This window comes from Lytechinus variegatus, chromosome 9 (genome assembly GCF_018143015.1).
Source record: "Lytechinus variegatus isolate NC3 chromosome 9, Lvar_3.0, whole genome shotgun sequence".
Taxonomy (NCBI): domain Eukaryota; kingdom Metazoa; phylum Echinodermata; class Echinoidea; order Temnopleuroida; family Toxopneustidae; genus Lytechinus; species Lytechinus variegatus.
The window spans coordinates 20,705,015-20,718,456 of NC_054748.1; positions in this window are offsets into that span (position 1 = coordinate 20,705,015).

The following is a 13,442-nucleotide window of genomic DNA, read 5'->3' on the forward strand; positions in this document are numbered from 1 at the left end:
GGGAATCCAGCCTTGGCCATAAAATGTTGTGTCGGGAAGGAGAAAAATAAATTAAACGGAATGGTGAAAGTTTGAAAGAAATTGGACAAGAAATAAGAAAGTTATAGCTGCTTTAAAATTCAGATCACTAATACTATGTAGATTTCAAATTGGCAACTCAGTAAGTAAATTATGACAAGGGGCAATGACAACTTTCTCATAGGCCATGTACTTTATTATCAGGGATTTCTGGTTTTCTCTTAAGTACCCATTCCCTGGGGCAGTAATCTAAATATAACCCAGGTAGTATATTGTTTTATGTCCTCATGAAAGAAAAATATAGTTTGAAATAAAACTTTTTGGAAAAATGACATTTTAGCCAAAATATGTATTGGAGTACATGGAGGAATAGTCCTTGCCTTACATCACTATGACATCCCATATGCGGCCAACTTGAAGTCTCCATGGGTATAGTGATTACCAATATTTACAACTTTTAAAAATTCATAACTTTCTTGATGTTTGTTCAAACTTTCACCTAGCAACTTGTCTGATTTTTCTTTTCCTTATAAAAACAAATTTTTATTTGGGTTGGATTCCCCTTTAAGAGGAAGTCTGCTGATTAGCAAGAAGTCCGACCATCATATTTATCATTTTATGCCATTTTGGCGCAAGCCTCCTTTTTTACCCCAGACAAAAACATTCCGTGTTCGCTCAAGCATGAACGAAACTAAATTATTTTAATGGTATTTGAAGGATAAGAATCCAAAGCATGTATTGACACCAAAATATAGAGATTATGATATGAGACAAAAATTTATAGACTTTCAAATCTGTCCCGTTTTTTTGATACGCACTGTACAGAGGTATGCAATTCTATATGGGAATGTACGCAATATGACACTATCTTTGCCTATGCCATGTCAAACAATGATAATATGTCCTGTGACTCTCAGAAGCAAAGCTGTGAACTAAAGAAATAAGCAAAACCCCGCAATCCCCGTTAACCCTAAACAGGCCGGGAGGGGGGGGGGTCGAATCAACCCCAGCCACATAACAGCCAAAAAAGCCCGGCCTAGTTAGGGTTAAGTGATGGATCAAACAACAATTTGTCATATGATTCTCTCCCAAACAATTACAAAAAGGAGATTCTTATATAGACGATGACACTGTTGAAAATACACAAAACCTAGAATATGACATTACTCTTATTAAGCTCCCATCACACTTATTCGGAATCAGCAGGAATCAAGCAGAAGCTAGAACGAAAAAAATATTCAAAAATTCTAGAATTTTTTTAGAGGAACTTATTTATTCACCAAACTGGAGTTGAAATTCAGTAAATTGACCAGGTGAATCATCATACACTAGTCAAAATGAACCGCAATGGAGTCAGATTGATAATTCGTGCTACATTCTTTGACATTCTCGGCGCATTCTAAACATTCTGACTGCATTCTGAGTGCATTCGAAACATATTTGTCATTTCTTTTGGCCGTCCCGAAGGTTTTGGTCATGTTAAAAACAATTTCGAAGGGTGTTCGAAGTAGATTTGAATGACCAACTGATGGTCAAACAATAATCCTTTCATTCCGGCCAATTCCGCTTGATTCGGAATAATTGAGATGTGGGCTTAACTCAATTTTGTTCACAAATTCAGTAAGAAAAGTCCTGAACAGTATATAATGAAAGAAAGTCATTCTTGTTCAAGATATGGAAATGATGTAAGACAAAAGAGGAATTGATCTGTACTTACTTGATCATCTATTGTATGCCGGTGTCAGAGGAACAGATCAGTGCAACTGTTTGTGAAATATCTGGCAAGCTTGTACTTTCCTGCAGAAACCAAGCAAAATAAATTTTTAATTCTTTATTGTTCGGAGAGAAATAATGAGGCTCAAAATATCTCGTCATAAATGCTGGGTATCTCATATACATCTAGCTGTCAATATGTACATTATGAATATGTTATTATTGACTATGGTCAAAGTACAAGTACATCATGCAGTATGATCTGTAGTCTTCTTGCTTAGACCATGTAAAAATACATTCAGCTGATTCATTAATTTGATATTCTCTCATGCTGAAATTAAATCCTGAAACATATATTGAGAGCACTGGATTCTTATGAAAAAAATAATTTGAGATTCCTGAAAAGCTTCATTTTTAAACAGAAAAGAAAAGAAATGGTATGAATGAGATATCTGGGTTGAAAGAGAGACTATACTTTTCATGTTCGAGATCTATTAGTTGGAAAACATCGTGACAGATGTTACAATCTTTGCTTAGCTATCACTAAAATAAACATAATTAATGATTGATATTTATAACGGTTGAACTTTGGTTCACAGCATAAAGAACAGAAATTAACGAGATGTTACCTCGAAATTTTCGGCAGCTAACTGCAACCTTCGTCAGCGATGTGACCCCGGGGGCCACTTACATTGACGAGTGGATACCATGCGCGACCAAAAAAACACGTAAAAAGGATGTCTTTTTCACGATAGGGCACGTTACGTACGTAACGTGATAAGGGTGTCAAAAACACAAAAATAATGAAAAAAGGGTATCCATTTCGCTAGGAAAATTACGTGTTTAGGGTCGAATTTGCCGGGATGATAAAACCAAATTAAAATGTTTTATAAAGGATGTCCTTTTTGCCCCAACACTTCGTGTTTAGAGTCCGATTTGCGCGAGGTGTTGAAGGTGGGGTCGTACTAAACCAAATAGGGTAAAGCCGACGACCGAAGGACCCGTAACAATAAAACATTCCTGTACTTGTTTAGGGGTTCATTTCAGGGAATATTTGCCAAGAGTATCGTTTTGTTTCCAATACTTGTTAAGGGTAGGGTTTCACACGCCAATACTTGTTAAGGGGTGCATTTTCAGAATATAGAAACTACGTGTTTAGGGTGCTTTTCGAGACCCCATGGTCGCGCATGGTATCCACTCGTGAATGGAAGTGCCCCCCCCCCCCGGGGATGTGACCCGATTTGACATTAGTGACTGGCTCCCTTCTACCAGAGCCATTAGCACGTCCCGTAACCTGCGGAATGCTGGGAAATACTCCGAAATTAAGTGCAAAAAAGAGCGCTATAGAAAGAGCGCACTCCCATTCATTGTGAGGCTACTCAACTCAAAATCTGAATAACTGGCTAAATGAAAATAATAATTGTATGAATAATGTTTAGTTGGCAGTATGAAATGATATGGTTAGCATCAAAGTGTCTTACACTACTTAAAGATGTTATATTTTAAATTATGCTCAAACGAGAAATCTTAATGTTCTTGGACACAGATTTTCCCCCTTTTATGCATTTCAAGCGGGATATCTCGCTAGTCGTTATTATGTTGGCCAATGCAATTTCATCGGTGTTTTGTCGATATTTTTATTTACAATAAAAAATTATGAATTATATTACCTTAATCTTTGTATCCCAAAATCCTATACTTGCACCGAAAAATGGCCGTATAACACACGCAGACCAGTTGGCTTCATATAATATAATTATTGCAACAGATGTGATTGGTTTGCAATAATGGGTACATGAATTATATCAAAGATGGCATTTGACATATACATCCCAAAGCAACCATTACGAATTATGTCATAAAATATTCACTAGTAATTTCATTTGTTAAATCATAGATTCATTGATTATGGACCAGAGTTTAATTATGTATGTCTTATTTCAATATCTTATATTTTTATCAACTATTGTTTGTGTTTTGTATCTTTGTAAATTGTACACAATTCAGCCGTAAGGCTGCTATGTGCAATGTTTTTTTTATACCGAAAAAAAATAAATTTATGTCTACATTACCAAAGGTTAGTTCAAAAGCATGTAACTTCAAAGGTTCAGAAACAGACGATACACTGTAAAAAAATCATTGTAAATTTTACATTTGAATGACTGGCAGCTATAATGCCAAACAAAAGTGTCGTAAAATAACGTCTTTTTCTGTAATTCAATTTACTTCATATATATTGTTATACAAGATTACTAATGTGTACATCCTGTAAATAAAAATACAGTTTATTGTAAATCGCATACATTCGTAATTCCGAAGCTTCGTAATTCCGAAGGTTCGGTTATTCCGAAGGTTCGTATTTCCGAAGGTTCGTAATTCCGAAGGTTCGTAATTCCGAAGGTTCGTCAATCCGAAAACGAAATAAGGTTCGTAATTCCGAAGGTTCGTTAATCCGAAAACGAAATAAGGTTCGTAATTCCGAAGGTTCGTTAATCCGAAAACAAAATGAGGTTCGTAATTCCGAAGGTTCGTCAATCCGAAAACGAAATAAGGTTCGTTAATCCGAAAACGAAATAAGGTTCGTTAATCCGAAAATTAAATAAGGTTCGTATTTCCGAAAATGAAAATTATTCATTTTGGTAACAAAAACGGTGTTGTCATTACAAGATTACACGATATTATGCAATGACGATCGATGATACATGCATGTGTTGTGGCCAAAAGCATGTATTTCATTAAGAATAGGCGCCCTGATCAAGCATAGGCTAATTTCGATTTTATCTGAGCAATTGCTGCCTAAGCAAATGGTTTAAAGATGCAGGGGATCAAGTGTGTTGGTCGCGTGCGAGTAACCTCTAGATAATAGGATTTGTATTGGAGGGGATGCCATTTTTAATAACAGCTTCTGCTGGTAATAAAAATAAAAATAATACTATAATAATGATCCTTGTGAGATGTTGAAAGCGCGAATCGCAAGCTCAAACTAGTAGACATTTCATGTAACAAGACGTGAACTTAAACATTCTGAGCATTTTTTTTTAATCGTGAGAAAGATGTGTATCTTTCTAAAGAATTAACTCGAGGGCGAGCTGTAATTTGTCTATATACTAAGTAATCTTTTAAGGACTGCATTTAGTGACTCATGAATAGAATATATATCTCACGAACTAAATAATGAGAGCGCGAACCGCAAGCTTAAAATTTGTGATATTCCAACTGAAAACTGGACATTTTATATTTTTTGTAACCAGGAATAGAATGAGTTCCTCAATAAACAACACTTGATAAGACCGAGAAACGTGAGCCAAAATTTTCCGATTTCCAACCTGAAAACTGGACATTCTAAGCATTCTTATAAAAAAATAATAGCTTGGAGAACAGTTTTCAGAACTGAAGTGGCTTCCCTGGGTAAATAATATCTATATCATTATTATCATTCTAGGCCTACATGAAATTTCCAAAAGTTTGAGCACGTGATTCGCTCGCAACATCTCACAAGGATGCCCTTTAAAAGTAATTGACCAAAAAGGCGAATTTTACATCTTCAGATTTGATTTCTTCCCCCCCCAAACCGCTTGCTCGCTACGCTCGCAGAAATGAAACGTAAATATATAATTTATCAATCAGAGATCACTTAATTTTTTTGCTCAATTCAATTACTACAAAACACACAACCTCTTTACACAGATGATATAATCTCATGGTGAAAATATACGTTTGCACCGAATTGCCCCTATTGGTCCCTTTTTTGGCTTCCCCCCAAGGAAAATATATTCCGCCGCCGCCACTGGTTGAAACACGCGTCGTCTTCATGGATAACTGCAAAAAGTTCTTTCAATGTCCTCTTTAGATCAGGTCAGAGCTTATATATTTAAAATTTCTGTTTGCGATCTTGCTCGCAGTTATTATCTAAAGTTAGTTACATAGGCATTTCGTTTTGAAGATCACAAACATTGCCATAATAAGAAATCACTTCGTTCGGCCGCCCTTGCCTTCCCATCCTCATAACAATTGAACGGCAACAGTGTCCCCCGCCCCCCCTTCCCCTTGCCTCTGCTTTCCCGGTTTTCATTTTTCATGTTTTTCGGATTAACGAACCTTATTTGTTTTCGGATTAACGAGAACCTTCGGAAAAACGAGCATTATTTCGTTTTCGGATTAACGAACCTTCGGAAAAACGAACCTCATTTCGTTTTTGGATTAACGAACCTTCGGAACAACGAACCTTATTTCGTTTTCGGATTAACGAACCGTCGGAACAACGAACCTTATTTCGTTTTCGGATTATCGAACCTTCGGAACAACGAACCTCATTTCTTTTTCGGATTATCGAACCTTCGGAATAACGAACCGTCGGAATAACGCCACAAATGTTCGGATTAACGAACCCTTTTTCGTTTTCGGATTAACGAACATCGAGGTATAGGCAATTTACGTGTTTCGGAATTACGAACCTTCGGAATTACGAAGTGTAACCAATGTAAATACGTTATACAATTTTTTGTATGGTGTAAATCCTGTAAATTTAAATACAGTTTACTGTAAATATGGTATACAATTTTTCCTGCTAATTTTGTAAATTTAATAACGGTAAAAGGACTGTAGATATGGCCAAATTACGTCTATTTTTTGGCATTTATAGCTGCCAGCCTATTTACTGTGAAACTGCTTACGATCATTTTACTGTAAATTCAACAAAAAAATTAATACAAATGTGCTACAGATTTCCTTTATTTTTCTTGAATGAATTATTAGGCAAAACTGAACAAAATCAATTATAACACATTTCACAAGAAATTTTATGCAGGTTAAACATAATTTATGTGTGAATAATTCAAATGGAATACAATGTTACATTTTGACGGTAAATTGCCGATTGGTCTATACCCAATTTTTCTAATGCCATTTGGTCTAATACCACATTGTCTATATTCGGTCTAATTGTCACTTAGCCCATTTACCATTTTGTCTAATGACCTGTTACAATGAAGGGTATACCCATTTTGTCGAATATCCATCTGATCTTACATCACATATTCTATATAAGCTTAGGTGAAATTGGCATTTTCCACAGTAAAAGGATACTCTTCAGGAATGTCCCTTGACCCTTCACTCTAAATTACAGGGATTTAAGTCCACATGGACTGTATAGGGACCAATCGAATTACAGATTTAGTTTGAATCCTTAAGTTTCTTTTTTAAATCTCGAAAGATTTAAATTTAAATCATTCGAAATTTAAATTTAAGTCTTTAGAATTAAAACTCAATCCAGAAATCGATTGGTCCATAACTATAGTCCATCTGGACTTATTTTATGTCCCTGTAATTTAGAGTGTTCTCCCATCAACCTATTCCACCCACTTGAGTCCTACCTCACCCATATTCTCCCGAGTCCCATGAACACATTGCCAAGATCCACATGATAAAGTTCAAATGCTGCACTCAAAAGTGCAATTCATGTTTACTCATGTATCAAATTTCAGTTTAATAAGTCATGATTGATCATTAATTTGTCACAAAACTCTCAACTTTGCAAGTTCCAAGGGACTCGCTTTGGACTCTCGCCAGGCTTCGGACACTTCACATCTCGGCCAGTCAACTTGGCATGATTATGTATCTCGTCATGTCGACATATAACTTTTTATAAGTCGACTTGGTGAGATAACGTATCTCGCCATGTCGACATAATAAGGTTGTTATGTCGACATGGCAAGATAAAGTATCTCGCCAAGTCGTCAAGTCGATTGCACTTTAAAGGCTCCGTAAGATTGTATGCCGATGTCAGAGGATCAGATTTGTGCAGCTGTTTGTGAAATACCTGGCAAGCTTGTACTTTCCTGCAGAAACCAAGCAAAATAAGTTTTTAATTTTATATTGTTCAAAGAGAAATAGGAGATGATGAGGCTCCAAAGTTCCCGTCATCCATGCTTGGTATCTCATATACATCTAGCTGCAGTGGCGTACCTAGGATTTTCCTAGGGGGGGGGGGGCAAAACCGTCCGCCAAAAAATCTGACAAGCAAAAAAAAAAACAGAAAAAATGTCTTCAATCACAAATAAAGGATTTCCTTCCAGAAAATAAATTGACACGCAAAACAGGGTCTTCAAGCTCGTCAAGGGGAAGGGGGGGGGGGCAATGAAGGTTTTCAGGCTCGTCAGGGGGGGGGGCAAAAACGGTCTTTCAATCTCGTCGGGGGGGGGGGGGCAGGGATGCGTCATTTGCATGGGTTTATTTATAAACAGGGATCTGATATGAATATGGTCAAAGTACACGCAGGTTTCCCCTAGTCTTTTAGCTCATTCCAATTTACCTTCATTCCCCCGTTTCTTTTTCTTTCCTCTTCCACCGCCAAAAATTTCCGTTACATTTTGTCATCTCTTAATTTATTTCCCGATTTTTACTCATTTATTTGTACTTCGGGATTATCTTTTTTTCTCACAAGTCACATTGTTTCCTTCCTATTCCCTCTTTTCTTCCGTTTCACCTTTCTTCTTTCTTTCTTTCTTCCTCCCTATCTCCCTTTCTCCTTTTTTTCACTTTTTTTTATTTTCCGCTAGGTGAAATCCACCAAGTGGGCAGGGGCAGATTGCCCCTGCTTTCTACCCCTCTGCCCTCCACTTCTTTATCAGTGGCGGGAGGGAGGGGGAGGGAGCAAAAGCAAATACATGTACTAGGGCAGGGGGCAAGATTTGATTGGGGCATCTTTATATCGTCGTTTAGAATGTATACTTGGGATGTAGTGTGTAGGGAAAGATAATAGCAGGAGTCCGAGTAGGAGTAGAAGTAGTAGTAATAGTGGTAGTAGTAGTAGTAGTAGTGGTAGTAGTAGTAGTAAGAGAAGTAGTAGCAGTAGTAATAGTAGTAGTAGTAGTAGTAGTAATAGTAGAAGTAGTAGTAGTAGTAATAGTAGTAGTAGGCCTAGTAGTAGTATAGTAGTAGTAGTAGTAGTAGTGGTAGTGGTAGTAGTAGTAGTAGTAGTAGTAGTAGTAGTAGGAGTAGTAGTGGTAGTAGTAGTAGTGGTAGTAGTAGTAGTGGTAGTAGTAGTAGTAGTAGTAGTGGTAGTAGTAGTAGTAGTAGTAGTAGTAGTAGTGGTAGTAGTAGTAGTGGTAGTAGTAGTAGTGGTAGTAGTGGTAGTAGTAGTAGTGGTAGTAGTAGTAGTGGTAGTAGTGTAGTAGAAGTAGTAGTAGTAGTAGTAGTAGTAGTAGTAGTAGTGGTAGTAGTAGTAGTAGTAGTAGTAGTAGTGGTAGAAGTAGTAGTAGTAGTAGTAGTAGTAGTAGTAGTAGTAGTAGTAGTAGTAGTAGTAGTAGTAGTAGAAGTAGTAGTAGTAGTAGAAGTAGTAGTAGTAATAGTAGTAGTAGTAGTAGTAGTAGTAGTAGTAGTAGTAGTAGTAAGAGTAGTCGTATAGAGTAGTAGTAGTAGTAGTTGTAGTAGTAGTAGAAGTAGTAGTATTTGTAGTAGCAGCAGCAGCAGCACCACCACCACCACCAACATCATCATTCGTTGAAATAAAACAATGGTGGTAGCAATAAAGACAAGAAACACAATATATTTTCCAAATTTTTTTTAATATAGGCAAACTTTTCCTCCTCCCAAACACTTCCGAAACTTGGTTGTGAATATCACGGTAAAATAACAGTCAAGAGAGAGACGAACGATCAAAGAATGAATATTGACTACAGTATGTCATTTTCAGAAATCCATTTTCCATTGCTTCTTTAAAAGATTTAAAAAAGTATTATGTATTAAGATATTTATCACATTATAATGTATTAATAGATATCATTATTTACTTGTAACCCGGTAAGCGACTGGCAAATTCCCTCCAGCAACTTGAATTTACAAATAGGATTTTCAGAATGGGGACCTTCTGTTATTATGAAAATCAGCCGTTAATTGACAAAAACAGAAGTATATACAGCAGAAAATTCTTTGAATTTAATTTACTTAATTTATTGAAGCAAAGTACAAGTACTTAGACTTTTCTCATTGAACATAATATATCAATTTTTAAGTTTTAAGTTTCATTTATTTCTCCTCAAGAGATCAAGATAATAATACATACAAAAAATAGACAGTTTAAAATTTTAAATACAATGAACGTCAAATTTAAAGAAAGTGAGGACTATAATGACCAAAAAGGAAGAAACCTTGTGTGAGGCCAACCCATAACAAAAACTCCACAACAAGTTTGTAAAAGCTTTTGTTAAGCAGGCCTATGCCTATTTAAAGGCCAAGGATTATTGTTATTTGTGAATAGAGACTGACAAACAATAGAATTGGCTATGTTGTTGATTTCAATGAGGTCATTCAAGAGTCTTCCAGAGTGTGATTGCTCCTCAAAGGAGAATGTTCTTTTAAAAGACAATACCAGAAGCTTCCATAGTAGTGAATACTAGAATGATCTTATACTAGAAGGGTCTAGAATAGTTGTAATTAGTATATAAAGCTGGCAGATTCTTCAAGGACATCACATCACATGATACCAGATCACTTCATCAGATAAGATCATAGCAGATCAGAGCTAAGAGTTTCACGCCAGACTTTACGTCAGAGCATACTTCATTACCACCTGGAATATTTACCCGTCATCAATGAACTTTTCGCAGTTATTTTGAGAAAGGAATTCTCAGTTCTCATCGAGATCATCAACATCATCAATATGTTCAATGAACGCTTTTCAACCCACGGATTGCATCAACATCGTCTTCACGGACACTTCAACCCGTTACAGTGACTCTTATTATTCATCGTGCTTCAACATCAGTTTCATCGTCGCCATCATTGTTGACTTTTATCTGGATTTTATCATTTGGATTATTAATCGGATATATTGCACATCTGTCACTTCAAGAGGCGTAAGATATTTATTAATGTTTTCTTAGTTTTTGAGTGTTATATTTCCTGTAATAAAAGAAAGGAAATTCAATTTCAAATTATTTCATTGTTATTTGTTGCAGTATCGTAACAAATTTGATACCCAAAGCTTAGCATATCGTCCCCGCGTGACAGTTTAAAATCAATAAACATTGAGGCACATCAGAAACCGTTTGCGCAGAATCTCACTCTGAATCCACTCTCATTTCAGGGATCAGTGAGAAAATCAAAAAATAATAGGCCTACAAAAGAAATGTTAATGACCCAATCGTCGAATAATCACGTATCACGAACCAATCTCGTCCAATTTTTATGGGCAACAGGGTGACCAGACGTCCGCATTTCCCGGGATTGTCCCGTATTTTGCTCCTTTGTCCCGGCGTCCCGACAAACCCCCCTGAGACGCCCATTTGTCCCGTATTTCAGAATATTGAACAAAATGTAGTTAATACATTTAAAAGTGACAAATTTTCATCAAATAACCAACAGATGACGAAGCAGAGACAACAATTCAATCGATAAATGTAAACTTTTGCAAGTTCTGCAGTGATTTTTTTTGCTAACCCAATACATTGCAAACGAACTGGCCTCCTGCCTGTGTGTGTCAGGCTACTATATAGTAATAATAATAATAATGTACATTTATATAGCGCTTATTACAATAGTTTCTATATCTTAACATAAAATAAAAATAAAAATAGAAATTAAAAAAAATAAAAAAATAAAAGAAATATAGGCATGTAGGATCAGAGCAAATTCTCAATGGTGCAAACAAACTCAAATGATAAACAGTTTTTCCACCAAAATAATCACAAAATCGGCGGGAAATTCTTATAATTATGTTATTGATTCTCAGATTAATGATTCGGAGATGTAGTCGGAGGAACAAGTTATTGACTTTTCATATGATAGATATAGTTGTTTCAGCTTTCGTTTTGAGTCTTGGTGTGTACGATCTTTTTTCAAAAGTTTGGCAATATGTTTCACTTTGAAATTTTGTTCATTTCTTAAGCATTTTACTTTTTAAATTTTTTAATTCATTTAAAAAAAACACCCAATAATATTATGATTTTTATTAGATGATTGGACTTTTTTTGTTTGCTTGGAGTTTGAAATTGTTTTCCTCTTTATTTATTTTCTACCCTATATCCTCCTGAACATTAATTTTGTCTCTCTCTCTCTGTTCATTAATTCTTTCTCTGACTTTCCATCTGTATCAAATTTCCTTTTCTTTTTCCTTCATTATATATTTCCTTAAAATTTCCTTGGATTCCTTCTTTCATTCCTCTCCGAGTGTTTCTTTTCGTTCTTTAATTCTCTCCTTTCATTATTTTCTCTTTTTCCCTCTCCCCTCCCTCTCTTTCTTCCTTTCTTTATATTATTTTTTCTTCTATTTTTCCCCTTATTTCTTTCTTTCCCTTTCTCCCTCCCTTCCTGTTTTTCTTCTTTCTTGCAAAGAATGAAGGAAACATACCTGTATTTCTTTCCTTCATTCTTTCTTTCCTCCTTTTTCTTACCGTTTTCCTTTAATTCTCTCCTTTATTTTGTCCTTCACACATTTATTCATCCTCCCTTTCTTTCTTTCTTCCTTTCATTCTTTCTTCTTTCTTAATTTATTCCTTCCTTCCTTTCTTTCTTTCTTTTTCTTTCTTTCTTTCTTTCTATATTGATTTCAAAGAATGACGGAAACTTCTTTTAATATCTTTTATTTTTCTTTTCATCCTTCTTTTTTCCTTCATTTCATGCATTTCCTTCTCAATTCATCTCTTTTCTTTATCTCCTTCATTCTTTAATTCACCCATGCACCCTTCCAATTCTTTATATTTTTTTTCACAAGTCTTACACTGTGTGTGGGCTTCTTTGTTTTGTTTTTTCTATGTTTTATTGAATCAACAAAATTACAAACTTACAAGTGATTGTTACAATGATTTAAAATAGATGTAAATCAATAGTTACAATATAACAAAACAAAACAAAACAAAAAACCAAAAAAAGGGAAAAAGTTAGATCTTTGTTTATCGATTGTCCCGTATTTCATTTTGTGAAATCTGGTCACCCTGATGGGCAACCTGATTTTGACATTAAAATTTTAAACTTGTCTTGCACAGGAATTCGTTCGTCTCCGCATACATTCATAATTCCGGAGCTTCGTTATTCCGAAGGTTCGTATTTCCGAAGTTTCGTAATTCCGAAGGTTCGTTAATCCGAAGGTTCGTAATTCCGAAGGTTCGTTAGTACGAAAACTAAATGATTATCTAACCTTATTTCGTTTTCGGACTATCTAACCTTCGGAACAACGAAACTTATTATTTTTCGGATTAACGAACCTTCGGAACATCAAACCTTCTTTCGTTTTCGGATTATCGAACCTTCGGAATTACGCCACAAATGTTCGGATTAACGAACTCTTTTACGCTTTCGGATTAACGAACATCGAGGTATAGGCAATTTATGTGTTTCGGAATTACGAACCCTCGGAATAAAGAACCTTCGGAATTACGAAGTGTAAACGTTCGTCTCATATGATGTATCGAAAGAAAGAGGAATAATAATAATAATGATGATGATGATGTAAATGAAATATATTTAATTTGCCTTTGAAGAAGACGGACATGGGAATACCACACCCACAAAAAAAAGTGAGTCACCTTGACTCACTTTGGCGAGTCACCAGTTTGTCCGTATAGCGAAACACTTTTACGAATATGTGAGTCACCATGACTCATTAAAGATGAGTCTGATCATAGAAGACTCATTTTTAATGCATCATAGTGACTCATCTTTGCCTTGCAGACTCATTTGTAATGAGTCATGGTGACTCACATAATCTAAAGACT